This window comes from Camellia sinensis, chromosome 6 (genome assembly GCF_055761805.1).
Source record: "Camellia sinensis isolate YWXY chromosome 6, ASM5576180v1, whole genome shotgun sequence".
Taxonomy (NCBI): domain Eukaryota; kingdom Viridiplantae; phylum Streptophyta; class Magnoliopsida; order Ericales; family Theaceae; genus Camellia; species Camellia sinensis.
In genome coordinates this window covers 150,673,551-150,690,028 of record NC_138966.1, presented here as the reverse complement: position 1 = coordinate 150,690,028, position 16,478 = coordinate 150,673,551, and the positions used below count along the sequence as shown (strand labels likewise).

The following is a 16,478-nucleotide window of genomic DNA, read 5'->3' as shown; positions in this document are numbered from 1 at the left end:
CTCTATACTCATTCACTCTATTTCTATTGATCTTCCTTTTTCTTCCTAATCTATTTCTAATGTTCATCCTATGCTCACTAGGTCCAAAACTACAACTCTTCTTACTTACACTCCTGATCTTACCCATACAGAACTTGCCACCACTAAGCTAGCTCTTTACTCTCCTATTTGGTTTCAGGTTATGTTTGAAGAAATTCAAGCTCTCCATCATCAAGGCACTTGGTCTTTAGTGCCCCTTCCTTCTCAAAAGCTCTCTATTGGCTATAAATGGGTTTTCCGAATAAAAAAGAACTCAGATGGCTCTGTTGCTCGCTACAAAACTAGACTTGTTGCCAAGGGCTATCATCAACAAGAAGGTATTGACTACCATGAGACCTTCAGTCTAGTGGCCAAATAACCTACCATTCGTGTGCTTCTGTGCCTAACTCTTCATCACCATTGGCCTATCAAGCTGTTGGATATCTCCAATGCTTTCTTACATGGTACTTTGGAAGAGGACATGTATATGGATCAAGCCCAAGGTTTTATAGATCCTTAGAACCCTTCTCATGTTTGTAAACTCAACAAGGCTCTTTATTGCCTCAAGCAAGCCCCTAGGACATGGTATTCTACATTCTCTAAGTTCTTGCTTGGGCAGGGATTTCTCCTTAGTCATTCAGATTCCTCTTTGTTTGTCAAGACTACCTCTACCTCTATCACCATCATCCTTGTATATGTTGATGATATCTTGCTCACTGGGAATGATTCTATTCTCATCAATGCTCTTCTTGTTCAAATGCATAAGGTCTTTTCCATAAAAGAACTAGGTCTCATCTCCCATTTCTTAGGCATTTCAGTTCAATCCCATTCTCATGGCTTTTTCCTTTCCCACCAAAAGTATGCTGGTGAACTGTTGCTCAAAGCAAGCATAGTGGATTACCAGCCTAGCTCAACTCCTATGGCTCTCAAACCCCCCTCTGGTACTGCTGATGATTTGCCCTTCTCTCAACTTTCTTTTTATCGTAGCGTAGTTGGTGGTTTATAGTACTTAACTATAACCAGGTCTAACATAGCTTTAGTTGTTAATCAAGCCTGTCAGCATATGTACTCTTCCTCCATTGGTCATCTTGCTGTGGTCAAAAGGATTCTTCGGTATGTTAAGGGCACTTTACCGCAAGGTTTGTCTTTCACACTTAGTCATTTTCTTCTTCATGCCTATACTGACTCTAATTGGGCTGGCAACTGTGTGGATCGCCTATCTACATCAGGCTTTTGTGTGTTTCTTGGTCTAGTCTTATTTCCTCGTCTGCTAAAAAGCAAGCTACAGTCTCTAGGTCCTCTACCGAGGCTGAATATAGATCCATGGCTTATATTGTTGCTGAGTTCTGTTGGCTTCAACAACTGCTCAAAGAGTTGTCCATCTCTTGCTCTTCTCCACCTATTCTTTGGTGTGATAATGTGTCTGCTATGACTTTGGCTTCAAATCCAGTCTTTCATGCCCGTTCCAAACATATCAAAATCGATTGCCATTTTATTCGCGAAAGGGTTGCTTCTAAACAGATTTCTCTTTCTTATGTTCCTACGGCTGATCAAGTTGCTGACATTTTTACTAAGCCATTGTCTTCTTCTTGGTTTCACTATCTTAAGGACAAACTAAAGGTGCTTCCTAGCCCCATTGGTTTGAGGGGGAATGATAAGAGTATTGAGGAATACTCTCAGCCATCTCAGCTTAAGCCACAACACTCCTAGCTCAAGCCACAAGAGAAGCCATCACAAACAAAATATCTTCCTCAGCTCAAGCTTGTGCAAGATATTAAAGGCAATTTTGATAGATACGACTATGAGAGTAGAGTGAGTTAGTTAGGTTGATTGTAACAAACTCAGTGAGACTTCATTGAGTATAAATATCTATAAGACTTCATGGTATTCTACTAAGAAAGATATTCTTCAATTTCTATTACATTGTAAGAGAATATTTTTAGCGTTTTAAGCCTAAACATGCATTTTTTTAACATGGAATGATACTTTGAGAAAATAAACCCTAATATGCTCTAGGTTTCATTCTTCTCTAAAGTCTGTTTTTGTTTGTTTGTTTGTTTGTTTGTTTGTTTGTTTTTCTTCATATAATTATCTCTTTGCAGATGTTGGAGTTGCTGAATCAGAAATCTTCAGTCCAAGGAAAAGTCTGACACCTAACAGCGTCTCCGCTAGTACTCCAAGACAAAGTGAAGAAGTCTATTCCATCTCATTGGAATCCAGCATCATTCTCTAGGTGGCTTCTCCATTTTAATGCATTAAATATTTTGACATTAGCAGGGCCTTATTTTATCTATTTTTTGTACGTGTTTTCCCCCCAGTTTTGAAGTATTCCCCTTACATGCACTGCAGGAAATTCAGCTTTTAGCGGCGTTTAAAAAGCGCCGCTATAAATGTCAAAAACGCTGCTAATTTTATTTGCGACGCTTAGCACCAAGCGTCGAGGACGCGGCCGTTGCTATAACTCTATGACGTTTTAAAAACGTCGTTATATTAATATAGGCGGAACGCCGCCAAATGTCTTACTTGATAACATCTTGACGTCATTATGACATTTAGCGACATTTTTTAAACGCCGTCATATCTTTTTTAAAAACTCCGTTAATATTTAAGGTTTAAGTGGCGTTTTTAAAAAAACGTCGTGATATCTCTTTTTTTTTTTTTTGAAATTGTGCTAATTTATGTGATTAAACTAAAAAAATACATAATACATATAAACGGAGATTGATAGCAAATGCATTCACATAAATTCACTTTCCAACTCACCAATCACCATTACCCATAAAATAACATATCCACAAATATTACATAACAATAGGGTGTGAAAATACACCATTAATAATTTAAGAATACTTGGTTACATAATTGCTATCATTTGATCAATCTTCTCTTCATCTGTTAGATTATATCTGTTTTCTTCACCCCCATTCATTAGGAGACCAAGCATGTCATGTTTGGTTTCTTGGCAAGCTCTTCTTTCCTCTATGAGCCGTCTCAGCATGCTAACAATGTTTTCTTGCCTGTGATACATCTCAGTTAGACAAAACATGCATACAGAGATATTTAAAACTGTAAAACATCGCTTCCAAATTTACGCCTTCATGTTAGTTGTTGGTTTGTTTTGAAATGAACCAACCGAGAGCCAAATATCCCTCCTCCTGTTATTAATTTAGACTAAAGCACAAATTTTAAAAATTGATGAGTAAACTGTAACATATCGGATACTTTAGATATCATTAGTTTACTTGACTTAAAAGCAACATGTACTTAAGAAATAAGTTGTTTACTTGGAAACCGCAGTGGTAATTTGTTCCGGGAAAGTTGATAGGCGGAGAAAGGGTTTCCCAACACCAGCTTAAAGAATTCAGGCATGAATTCCCCAGACATTGACTCCCATTCAATACTTGCAATTTGGTTAAGCGACGACAAAAATGCCATCTGAACAACAAACAATGTGCAACACATGTACCTTAAAAACAGTTCAACATTGTGAAAAAAGAAAAAGAAAATGACTAAATCATACACCTCTTTGGTTTTTTGTTGAATGTCAACGAGTGTGTTGTCCCAATTGCTGAGGTGGCACCTCATGAAGTCATCAAGTTTGGGCAAGAGTTGGGACCTGATGATGGGGGGGCACAGGAGAGAAAGCAAAGCAGCTCTGATGTGCCTGTGGGTGGAGCCATGAACAGCAACAAATATATATATGTGGAGCTGAGGTTTGATTATGATAAAATAAAAATAAAAAAGCGACACGACAAACAGAGATAGCTGCCCCATCGCTTACATATTCATAGAAATTAAAGCAACAGGTCACAAATATATATAACAAAAATATCTTTATTCAAATTTAATTTAACTTAGATATGTGGTCGAGTAATTAATGCCAACTACATCCATTATACATCAACAACTACAAAGATGTTTAGTCATATATATGTCAAAATGATTTGATAAAAATCTCGAGACATAAATTTTATATGGCTAGAAATGCATGTGGTAGAACGATTTGGGCATGGAGAATCTTATAAATAACTGCACATAAAGAAAGAAAGAAAGAAAAGGAAACAAAGACTGTAAAAGATATAGTAAACAGAGAAGAGAGTTATTTCAGCAACAAAACTAATTGGCATACACAAGGACAACAATACAAGTATAACCTCTACTCAACTGAACCTATTACAACCATTCAGCCAAATAATCTTCATCTTTTTATTTATTTTTTCTTTTTTTCTTTTTTTGTGTGAAAAGAATGTAGCATTCAAAATCTATTTTTCCTATCATTTTCCTCAAATATCTCATCAAGAAGAACAAAGGGCAGAAATTTAGACTCAAATCAAGGGCATTCTATGCACAGTTTGATACTAGCAGCATCTACCTGCAGGTTCCCTGTCATAGTTTCTTGTACACTATTGCCCCTCTCTACATTGATATTTCTTTATATATATATATATATATTCTTTTTAATGATGAGAAACTTCTTTAAGACGGTTAAATTGGATTCATTTCTACATAATACATTTTGAATACCTATAATCATTTGCTTTATCAACAGAACAGAGTTTCGTACCCCGCTTCCGAATAGTCTCAAATGCAACACGAGCAATACGATCAATCTGTCAAGAAATATAGTATCAGTGGGCAACATATATATAGTATCAGTGGGCAACAAACAAAATAATAGTATGTGGGAGTCCAAAAGCAGGATTTTGAAATCTGATTATTTGTAGTCCTGCATTTTTTATTTATTTGGTTTCTATTTTATGCTTTAAATTGATATTTATCTGAAAACCCAAAAAAGTTATAATAAATAGAAAAAGGGAAAACCTTTTTTTGGACATGAAGCCAATGATTCTGCTATCTTCCATGTGATATATTCTTTTGTTTGATGGGTGATGTGATTGTCTTCTGAATCGCATGGCCCCTCATACTGTACGCAAATAATCTAGGTGCTGAAATTATTTGAACCTTCTTCTACTCTTACCATGTTCCCTCTATTAGAGCCCACTCAAACTTTCATATACCTGAAACTTTAAATATGATAGATGATAGAAGCAGGAAAGAATAAATTATTGTGTGCTTTTGTTAGAACCTTGGTTAAATATATGTTGTGATTTCAAGAAATTGGTGTGTTACTTACAAGTAAGGAAACTATTGACCAAGTTAGTCCCTGGTTGTTGCAGGTAAGGAATCTTGTGTTGATTCAATCTCTGTAGAAAACAATAACACAACTGCTATTTTTTTCAAGGCATAGAAGTGTAATTAAGGTACAGAGATTCAAGAATTGCTCATATGAAAATTTGATTTTATAATTATTATATTGTATTCAATTTTTCAATAAAAGAACACATCATGTCAAATATCAACAATCTAAGCAATTTAGTCAAGCACATGTGGCCTCATTTTTGGGTGCTTTCTTTTGAGAGGAGATAAGGACATGGCGCATGTGGAATGTTTCATTGCCTAGGTGGACCAATTTAAAGGAGAGCTCGTGACAAAGACCATGAGGGTGACCTCATTATCCACTTTCCATTTCCGTTTTGGTTTCAATAACTGGCATCTTCTACAGCCGCTAGAGAGATGGAGAAAAGTAGCCAATGATTCAGTTTGTCACGTGCTGCAATAGTTAAGTGTTATTACTGATAATGGTACATCGAGATGGCCATCTGCAAATGCAATTCAGCTTACGGAAATGAGGAATTAAGTGCTATTCACATTTCAGCTAAATTTTCTACAAACGATAGGCTTAAGTGGGCTGCATCCTTTTAAAGGTAAGATCACTGTTGCTTCAGCTTTGAAACTTGTGATCATCTTGAGTTAGCTGGGCTCAATTGTTATGGCATTCCAAGGCAATTTCAAGGGCCGGTTTTATTCTCTACAGGACTACAGGGTTTGAAATGTGAAAACTATGAAATAAAAGCAGCAGAAACCTCAAATTTAGAACAAATTTTCTGCCTAACAAATGAATCCATGATACTAATGGGTATTAATAAATCTAGAATTGACCTTATGGGTATTAATAAATTCGAAAAATCCCAGCACACACAATGTTTGTGCTTTATAATGAGGAATGAAGATATTAACTGACCAATAAAGGGAGAAACATCTACCTCAAGCCTTTAGAAATAGTATACTTGACTGATAATATTGCACAATACATCCCTTCAAACTCTTGATCCCCCACGTTTCTCCTGCAGAAACATTTAAAGTAATTGTGACATGCAAATTCCATGTAACACATACCAACACCCACAAGGAACGCTAAGAACAAAGTCAAAGATAAAGCATAAAAGATCAGAAAGAGAACTTTAATACTCACCCGTAAACCATGTGAGAATAAGATCATTACGGATTGTGTTTGAATCTGCTATCGGGTCAAACCGATCCTAAAGTCCAACCATGAAATAAAAGAACTTATTAGTGCTCTTGTGACAATATTTCTTTCATGTTCAAGATAGTGAAACATCAACTAAAATCATGGAAGGCCTAGAAAAACAGTGACTACCAACTGTCCCCAACATTAACTCAGTTGATAAGTGAAAATCTCAATGGCTGAAATCCATAAATTTGATGACAACAAGCAAAATAGATTTACATGGTGCAATAGTATATACGAAATAACAGGGAATAAGTACACCATAAAAGAAATTGTTTCAATTTTGATAGCTGGAACCATCCAAAATAAAGTATCCTTGAGCGCCCATCTCCCAGTGCCACTAAATTTGGGTTAGTATTGATGCAGTATGGAAGCAAGAGCTCATTATAATAAGATACATGGCATGCCAAACAACAGTCACTTCTTCAAGAAATGGCTTCTACACATCAATAGGCCATATTTAAAAGAGCTCCAAGTGCACAAAACTAGTAACAAAGTTAATTCATACTTAATCCCTTCAAAGTAATATTGCACCTAAATGCTGGACCTCAAACTTGATTTGCTGAAACCATGGCCCCTGCATGCATCATCTGTGTAGATAAATATAAGCTCACAAATGCTGATTACGAAAGAAAAAAATAAATAAAAGAGAAAGAGACAAAACTGAATTGCATAATTTAGCAAAAAAACCTATAGACAAGACATTAGCACAAGAAAAGACAGAGGCAAGCATCCAGGGAATTGGAGCTACAAAACCAGAAAAGAAATTAAAAGGACTTAAAAGACAATTTGTTGTTTACTATATTTAACAAAAGTCTGAAATAATCCTAGTCTATGTAAAAAACCAAGAATTAATATGCATTTTCATTTCCATTCACTTAAAAGTGTTTTTTAGTCCTAACCACATATCACTTTCTTCAAAAAAATCAGACATACACACCATTAAAGAGTTTGTAGGCATGTTGTAACCAAAGAACAATATGATATGTGCATAAACAGACACCAACACTCACGACAATAACAACAATATGGCAATACCACCACCAAAAAAATGGAAAAAGAAAAAAGGCAAAATTTTGATGCACATATAAACAAACAGACAGATACATGGCTTTTGAAGACTTTCATAGTTTGATAATATTCTATATTTTGTGCCTACTAAGTATTACACATGTAAATCTAAAGAATGGCTCTTTTGTTGTGTAGTTAATATTGTAGGCACGCTTATTTATTAAGTAGGTAGTAAATGTTTACTAGCAGAAAACACTACCTTGAAATTTGGAAGTTGTATATAGTCAAAAAACTTCTTCATATTTTCTGATTTTAAAACATACCCCTGAGAAGAAAACCAAACAAATCAAAAAAATTACCATATAAAGATTAAAAGAGAAACAAGATATAGAATTAAAGCATCAGGAACAAGAAATTCAGAAATTAACTAGAAATGCCTCCTTTCCATTTCATCAGTAAATTCTTATTGAATGAATCTGTGAGACCTAACTCAAGAACAACAATACAGCAGAATAGGTAAAATTGGTGTTCCTGAATTTTCTTATCTTTCTCATCCTACAAATAGAATTGCTTAAGCAAATAATAAAAATTTCAAGCAGAAATTGTTGTGGATGACATAAATGGACATAAAACACAAAATATCTGGGAAATATTATTTTTATCACATTAATTATGGTGACCTAAAGATAATAAAATTTAACAGGAAAAGAACAAGAAGATAATTTACCAATACATGACAATTTCATTGCAATTCGTTTAACATACTAATTCATTCCCTCCCTTTCCTAAAAAAAAAAAAAAATCATTAACCTAAAATAGACGTTCAGAAGTTTTACCCCCACTAACCACATAACCTTCCTCCACATAACCTAAAAATAAAAATTCATTAACCTAAAAAATTCATTGGATTTATAATCATTTGATCAGGTAATCAAATATATAGAAATGGAGCAATACATGAAAAGTGGTGAAAGAAAAAAGGGTTTGCATCAATCTATGTTTGCAAAAGAATAATTGAACACAAGAAATAGTGGAAACCAATTTATGGAAAATGGCAGAAAAACCCAAATGCACAAACGATAGGCCAGACAGATCATAAGCAAGGTAAGGAAGGAGGGAATCAAAGAAGACTCACCAGAGTGGAAATCAGGTGTCTGTAGTGCACAAAACCCGTTGTGAGGAAGAGAGACATTGCTGCTGTAAAGACTGACACAGTATGGTTGTGATGGTGGTTCTGTGACTCTGTACACAAACGCAATAGAGATTAGCCTCAATAGACTAACCCTAGAATTGCATACAAAGCACAAACGCAAACATCACCACGAACGAGTCAGAAATAGAGTCTGCTTAAGGATGTTAATATGCGCATAGGGACTAAAACTTGCAGATCTGAACGAAAGCAATCAAATCCAGAGAAGAGTGTTCGATCGCGATCAATAAATTAAAAATCAATCAATCGAGATTTGCCTAAAAATCGATCAATAGAATAAAAATCGATCACGATCAATACATTGTTCTTCGTCGTTCTTCATCGTTTATCATCAATTGATTATGATGATGTTTATGTCATGCGATTAGTGATTGATTTTTTGTTATGATGAAATCATTGTGTTCATGTAAAATTTTGAATGATAAAATTTTGTTGCATCAGTGTTTGAACAAACTATTGTTAAGCATTTAGTGAACTGGAAGTTCACGCTATCAGTATATAAATTGTATATATGTGTGTACACTGTGAGCTTAGAATTTGTTGTATGTGGTGTGTATGCTGATAGACATAGGGTTTATGATTGTTTATTGAGGAGGTAGGTTCTTTTTTTTTTTTTTTTTTTGGATGTAAATATTTGAACTATTTAAAAAGTCATAATACGGTTTGAACAAGCTGTTGTTGGGCATTTAGTGAACTGGAAGTTTACATTATCAGTATATGAGTTGTATAATTGAAATTTTATGTATGAGTGCATGTTGTGGGCTTAGAATTTGTTGTATGTAGTGTGTATGATGATAAATATAGGGCTTATGATTGTTTGTTGAGGAGGTAGAGTTTTTTTTGTATGATGTGAATATTTGAACTATTTAAAAATCCTGATACATTTTACTGTGCTAGCAAATCTTCACACATATGAATGTGATTGAATATTCAAATTATTTTATGTACTATTGATGATTTTGCAGTGTGATACGAGACAAATAGATTTTTTCATATTGTTGTTGTGCTGCTATGGTTAAACATGTTTGTGATAAATGTGGTATAATCATTTTCCTTTGACCAGTTAGTGAAGTGTGTGCAACAAATGGTGTAATTTGTCTGTTGATTTAATCCCCATGTTTTACCAATTGCCCGGTATAAGAATTTTTATTTGGATAACAATGAAGAATTGCAAACCATGATATTGTTTGGTAAATCAACTGGAGTTGAATGAATTGATGTTGTTGTTAAGTAAAAATTGGGTGTTAATAGAGATGGTAGTTTAGCAAATCCATGCATTGAACATGAGGATCAAACAAATTTGCTTCGTAAATATTTTGCGCACAGTGAGAAGGTTTTATTGTCTTCAGTTTGGGCAAATGGTATCACGCATGTTGGTCAATGTTTTACAGGAGGAGCATTTGAGTTTCATACTGTTTTATGCAAATATGCAGTGCAATGTGGGTTTAAATTCAAATATTTGAAGAACGAATTACTGTTGTATGCTCACAGAGAGATGATAGGGGATGTTTGTGGTCTGTGCACGGTAGAGCCTAAAGAGCAAATCAATTTTTTTTACCTTAAGAGATGGTCTAACTTACATAGTTGTGGTGTTGATAATCATACTTCAAAAATTCCAAGGCTAATTAGCTCTGATTTGGTATCAAATGTTGTATATAAGCGTGTTAGGGACAGACCACTAACGCGCCTCACTAATGTGGCATATACTTTCAAGGCAGACTATAGACTTAATATCAACTACCATATAGCATGGTTAGGTGTTGAGAAAGCGAGAGAGGCTATGCATGGTGACTATTTAATATCGTTTGACCAGCTGAGATGGTACGGTGACGTTGTTAAGCGTTATAATCTAGGAAGTCATATCAATATTGACTATGATTTGAAGACTAGTCAGTTTAAAAGGTTTTTTGTAGCATTTGTTGCGTGCATCAATGGCTTTAAATATTGTTGCCCTTTCTTTTTTCTTCATGGAACATTTCTAAAAGGGAGATACAAAGGGCAGCTGCTTACAGCGACAGCTAAACAAGATAACCAAGGTTTGTTTAGCTTTTTGATGTGAAGTTTTACATTTGTTTACTTTTTGTGTGTCAGTTGTGACTGTTAATATTGGTTTTGTTTTGAGGATTGTTTCTAGTAGCCTTTGCAATTGTTGATTTGAAGAGTGAATCGAATAGGTCATGGTTTCTATATCAACTGTCAAAAGTAATTACTAATAATAGATGCATGACATTTGTATCTGATCGTAACCTAAGGCTTTTGGAAGCAATGTCGAAGGCATTCCCATCAGCATATCATGGATGGTGTTTTGAAAGGTATGGAGAATGGTTTCAAGGAACACTTAATAGGAAAGTTGGGTGATTTTGCATATGAACCTACTGTGACGGTCATCCATTACTAGAAGAGTTGAAGAGTGACGAGAAGCAATGAGCATATAACTTCTTGTTAGGGTTATAACCTAAACATTGGGCAAATGATTACTTTAGGTAAAGTGTGTACAATTGTGTGTTTCATGAAATATAATGAGGGTTATATGTACATTTTTTATATTTTTGTGTTGTTATAACAATGTGAAATGTCACATATGGTATTAAAATGTGACAATTTTTGCTGTCATGTATTAGGGGACAGCGATATGGTGAGATTACATTTAATGCTGCTGAATCATTCAACAATTGGATCAAAGAAACACGAAATCTTCCAATAACAAAATTGGTTGATACCGTTTGGAATCAAATAATGTGTCAAATGTCAAAGCGGAGAGAGATTGCAAACAAGTGGAATGGAATTATTTGCCCTACCTTTAAGACTAACTTCCAAAATTCATTCAATGCTAGTAGGTCATGGAATATGAGTAAAGCTAATGATGATGTGTTCGAGGTGCATTCGTTTCCATCAGTTACAGTTGATATTGGACACTGTGTTTGTTCTTGCTACCAATGGCAAGTAAATGGATTTCCTTGTGAACATGCTGTTACGACTATCCAAAGGAGTGCATATAATCTTAATAATTGTGTTGAAAAATATTTTCATGTAGAGAATTATTGAAAAGCATATATAGCGGCTATTTTCCCAATACCATCTGTGGAGGAACCAGCTTTTTCTTTTAGTGATTTCATCATATTACCTCCAATTGTAAAACGATTGTAGACCGCCCGAATGTCTCGGCTCTGCGCGCGAGGGCGTGAAATCTTTTGTTCTTAGCTACTATAGTTCGGACTTATGTCACGGTTCTGAATCTAATCTCATAAAGTGCAATGTAAGATTGATAAATCACCAAAGAGTTCAAATTCGGCAAATCGTTTTGGAAAACTGATTTTAATAAAGAAATGCCAAACGTGGACTGTTTTGCCAGATACAGAGTCGCCACCTAAATATTTTATTTTGAGAAATTTAGGAAATCCTGACTCGTGCCTAAGGCCACGTGTCCGTCATCACCAAAGTTGCCTCGGCTTAGGAACTTGGGTACGAGAGAGGAAGGTCATGTAATGAGCACCCCTGCTCGCCTGATCAAAGGATCAGCCTTTACTAACATGATATTTTGTTTTTTAAAGCACATGTGTTCTTACCGGTTTATTAATCTATTATTATTATGTGTTCTTTCTGTTCGGTTCCAGCCTCACGGCCCAAGAAAGGACCAAGATGGTTGAGTTTTTGATGACCAACATCGAAGTCTTCGCATGGTCGCCTTACGATATGCCCGGCCTCGATCCAAGTTTTATTTGCCATCACCTCAATGTCTTCCCCGAAGCAAAGCCAGTCATTCAGCGAACAAGGAGATCGGCGCTTCATCACGCCGAGGTAGTTGCAAAGGAAGTGAAAAACTTGCTTGAGGCACGAGCAATTCAGGAAGTGCACTACCCTCGGTGGATTTCCAACACAGTAGTGGTGCCCAAGAAGAATGGGAAGTGGCGAGTTTGTGTCGATTACAAGACAGTTAACCGAGCTTGTCCGAAGGATAGCTTCTCTTTGCCCCGTATTGACCAGCTTGTGGACTTGATAGCTGGACATAATCGGCTCAGCTTCTTGGATGCCTATTGCGGCTACCACCAGATTGCCATGCATGGGCCCGACTGAGAGATTACTTCCTTCACGACTCCAAGGGGACTCTTCTGCTACCGAGTCATGCCTTTTGGTTTGAAGAACGTTGGGGCAACTTTTCAGACGATGGTGACCAAGATGTTTGCTCCATTGTTTGGGCGGACAATGGAGGCCTACATTGATGATATGGTGGTTAAAAGCCGGCATGCAGGAGACCACTTATCCGACTTGGCCGAAATATTCGCCATTCTCAAAAAACACAAGCTGCGCCTGAATGCATCTAAGTGTGCCTTTGGCGTGGGATCTGGAAAATTTTTGGGATTCCTAGTTACAAAACGAGGCATCGAAGCAGACCCCACTCAGATCAGTGCCGTGCAAGATTTGAAGCAGCCCAGCTCGACTAAGGACGTGCAGCATCTGGCCGGGATGGCCACCGCGCTTAATCGATTTATAAGCCGATCATCAGATCGCTGCCGCCTTTTCTTTCAGGCATTGAAATCAAAGTTCTCATGGGACGAAGATTGTGACCGAGCTTTAGCCGAGCTCAAGGAGTATCTGTCTTCTCCGCCACTGTTGGTTACATCAAAGCCAGGCGAGGAACTCTATCTTTACCTTGCCGTCTCACAGCATGCAGTCAGCGCGGTGCTTGTCCTAGTTGAAGGAATTAAGCACCTCCCAATCTTCTACATCAGTAAGACCTTGCTACTGGCAGAGTCGAGATACTTGCCATTGGAAAAGCTTGCGTTAGTATTGATGATGGCTTCAAGGAAGTTAGCGCACTATTTTCACGCCCATACCATCATCGTTCTGACCGAATTCCCCTTTAAGGCCTTGTTTGAACAGGCAGACTTCTCTGGCCAAATTCTCAAGTGGGCGGTCGAATTTGGTCAATTTGATGTTAAGTTCCAGCAGCGCACTGCTATAAAAGCCCAGACCTTGGCTGATTTCGTTGCGGAATTCTCACATGGAACTCATTTGGTGTGCCTGGTCGACATTGCCGTGGCAGACGATGAGGTGAACACAAGCATAACCGAGACACGACAACTTGGTAGAGTTGGCGACGTGAACTTTGCGCGCCCCTCCAGCACACCCTCAGTTTGTACAAATCCACCGCACGGTGATGCGATAATGGAATTGGGAATCACCGTCCAACCTGCTCTGTCCGGTACCGCATCACAAAGAGGGGAAGAAGTGGAGGCACTCAGCACAGAGCCTGCGGCCGGCATAATACCGCAACCTGGAGATTCGCCTACGAACTTGGGCATTGTAGATCAACTTGCCGAGTCCGGTGTCGAATCGCCAAGGGGGGAAGAAGTGGAAGCACTCAGCACAGAGCCTGCGGCCGGCATAATACCGCAACCTGGAGATTCGCCTACGGACTTGGGCATTGTAGATCAACTTGCCGAGTCCGGTGCCGAATCACCAAGGAGGGCTGATGTGGAACCAGTCGGCACAGAACGTGCAGCCGAACAGCCGAACAACCGTGATCTCATCAACCTTCGAAACTCTCAGGACCCTTCAGAATGTTGGAAGCTCTTTGTGGGGGAGATGTGGAAACTTTTCGTTGACGGAGCGTCGAACCGTCACGGTGCCGGGCTAGGTATCGTTCTTATCTCGCCGGATGGCCTAACTATTGAACATTCTATCACCCTTGGCTTTCCAGCATCCAACAATGAGGCCGAGTATGAGGCACTTTTGGCCGGACTCAAGAGCGCTCTTCAGATGAAGGCTTCTGAGCTAATGGTGTACAGTGATTCCCAGCTTGTGGTTAACCAAGCTTCTGGGGTTTACGAGGTGATGGACGACAGAATGGTAAAGTACCAAACTCTGGTCAGGGACCATATCAAGCGATTCCAGGCGATCAGGGTCCAACAGATTGGCCGAGAAAAGAATGACCGGGTCGATGAGTTGGCCGGCCTTGCTTCTATGGTCAACCGCACATCTCCCAACCCTCTGTTGATCGAATTCCTTCCAAGGCCCAGCATTGAGAAAACCGGGCAGACAGATGTACACTGCGCCGAGTTAGGTCCTTCTTGGACGGACCCTATCATCACCTTTCTCAGAGAACGAACCCTTCCAGCCGATAAGAAGGAGGCACACAAGGTGCGAGTAAAGTCAGAGCGATTTTGGCTCTCTCTTTCAGGAGCTTTGTACAAGAAGTCTTTCACCGGTCCTTACCTGAAATGTGTGCACCCGAGCAGCGTGGAAGCCTTCCTGTACGAAGTTCACGAAGGCATCTGTGGCAGTCACATAGGGGGCAGGTCCTTGGCTTACCGCACTATTTCACAAGGCTATTGGTGGCCGTGCATGCAAGCCGACGTACAGAAATATATTCGCAAGTGCCAGAAGTTTGCACACCAGATTCATCAGCCGGCCAGAGACCTTCTTCCCCTCACCAACCCTTGGCCTTTTGCAATGTGGAGATTAGACATAGTGGAGCCGCTCCCAACAGCACCAGGCAACCGGAAGTTCTTCATTGCGGCAACAGACTACTTCACCAAGTGGGTTGAAGCCGAGCCTTTGGTAACAATCAAGGAGAAAGACGTGAAGCGGTTTGTCTGGCATAATGTGATAACACGGTTCGGCGTCCTTAAAATTCTGATTTCTGATAACGGCACCCAGTTTGACGGTCGCCTAGTCAGAGGGTTTTGTGAAGATTTGAAGATTGAATTCTACAACTCCACTCTGGCTTACCCACAGTCCAACGGTCAAGCCGATGCGTCAAACAAGCCTATTCTTGACGGACTGAAGAAGAGGCTTCAGAAAGCCAAGGGAAAGTGGGCCGAGGAACTTCCCAGCGTCTTTTGGGCATACCGAACTACCCCGCGGCGTTCTACCGGGAAAACTCCATTCACTTTGGCTTATGGCATGGAGGCGGTCATACCTTTGGAAGTAGGCATGTCCACTCTCAGAAGTGAAAGTTTTGAGCCCGAACTGAAAGCCGAGGCCATCGCCCTAGAACTAGACCTAATGGAAGAGCGTCGGGAGAAGGCCCTGATCCACGTGGCCGTCTACCAACTAGAGCTCTCAAGGAAGTACAACAAAACGGTGCACCCCAGACCGTTCAAAGTATGTGATTGGGTTTTGAGAAAAGTTATGGGCAACACCCTAGTGCCAGGTGAAGGCAAACTAGGGGCAAATTAGGAAGGACCCTACAAGATAACCGGTCTGGCGGGCAAGGGGGCATACCACTTGAAGGATCTCGATGGTAGAGGAATACCCCGGCCATGGAATGCGGCCAACCTCAAGCTGTATTATTTCTAACTTTATTTTTCTTTTTGTATTATTTCTAGCTTAGGCTTTCTTTTTGTGCAAAGGAATTTTTTGGCTTACACTTCAGAATGTAATTCTTTTTGTCAATATATAGAAGTGTCCTCTTTGCTTTGGCATTTTGATTATTGCTCTGTTTTGAGTTTCCCAACCGAGATGATTTACTCCGGTTGGAAGAGTTGATGACCTGCTCAACTTAGGTTTCCCAACCGAGATGATTTACTCTGGTTGGAAGAGTTGATGACCTGCTCAACTTAGGATTCCCAACCGAGATGATTGATTCCGGTTGGAAGAGTTGATGACCTGCTCAACTTAGGTTTCCCAACCGAGATGATTTACTCTAGTTGGAAGAGTTGATAACCTGCTCAACTTAGGTTTCCCAACCGAGATAATTTACTCCGGTTGGAAGAGTTGATGACCTGCTCAACTTAGGTTTCCCAACCGAGATGATTTACTCCGGTTGGAAGAGCTGATGACCTGCTCAACTTAGGATTCCCAACCGAGATGATTTACTCCGGTTGGAAGAGTTGATGACCTGCTCAACTTAGGATTCCCAACCGA

The 16,478-nt window shown here is 38.8% G+C and overlaps 2 long non-coding RNA genes across 2 annotated transcripts; both read right to left on the bottom strand.

Annotated features, from left to right (window-relative positions):
• Nucleotides 1-2,783: 2,783 nt before the first annotated feature.
• On the bottom strand, nucleotides 2,784-4,006 carry LOC114257810 (uncharacterized). The gene is made up of 3 exons (XR_014331832.1): nucleotides 3,541-4,006; nucleotides 3,303-3,453; nucleotides 2,784-3,035 (listed from the first exon to the last, which is right to left on the bottom strand). It is a non-coding gene; the product is annotated as an uncharacterized LOC114257810 (long non-coding RNA).
• A 477-nt stretch (nucleotides 4,007-4,483) lies between these two features.
• On the bottom strand, nucleotides 4,484-5,341 carry LOC145792430 (uncharacterized). The gene is made up of 3 exons (XR_014331831.1): nucleotides 5,153-5,341; nucleotides 4,840-5,042; nucleotides 4,484-4,628 (listed from the first exon to the last, which is right to left on the bottom strand). It is a non-coding gene; the product is annotated as an uncharacterized LOC145792430 (long non-coding RNA).
• Between the last annotated feature and the right edge of the window lie 11,137 nt (nucleotides 5,342-16,478).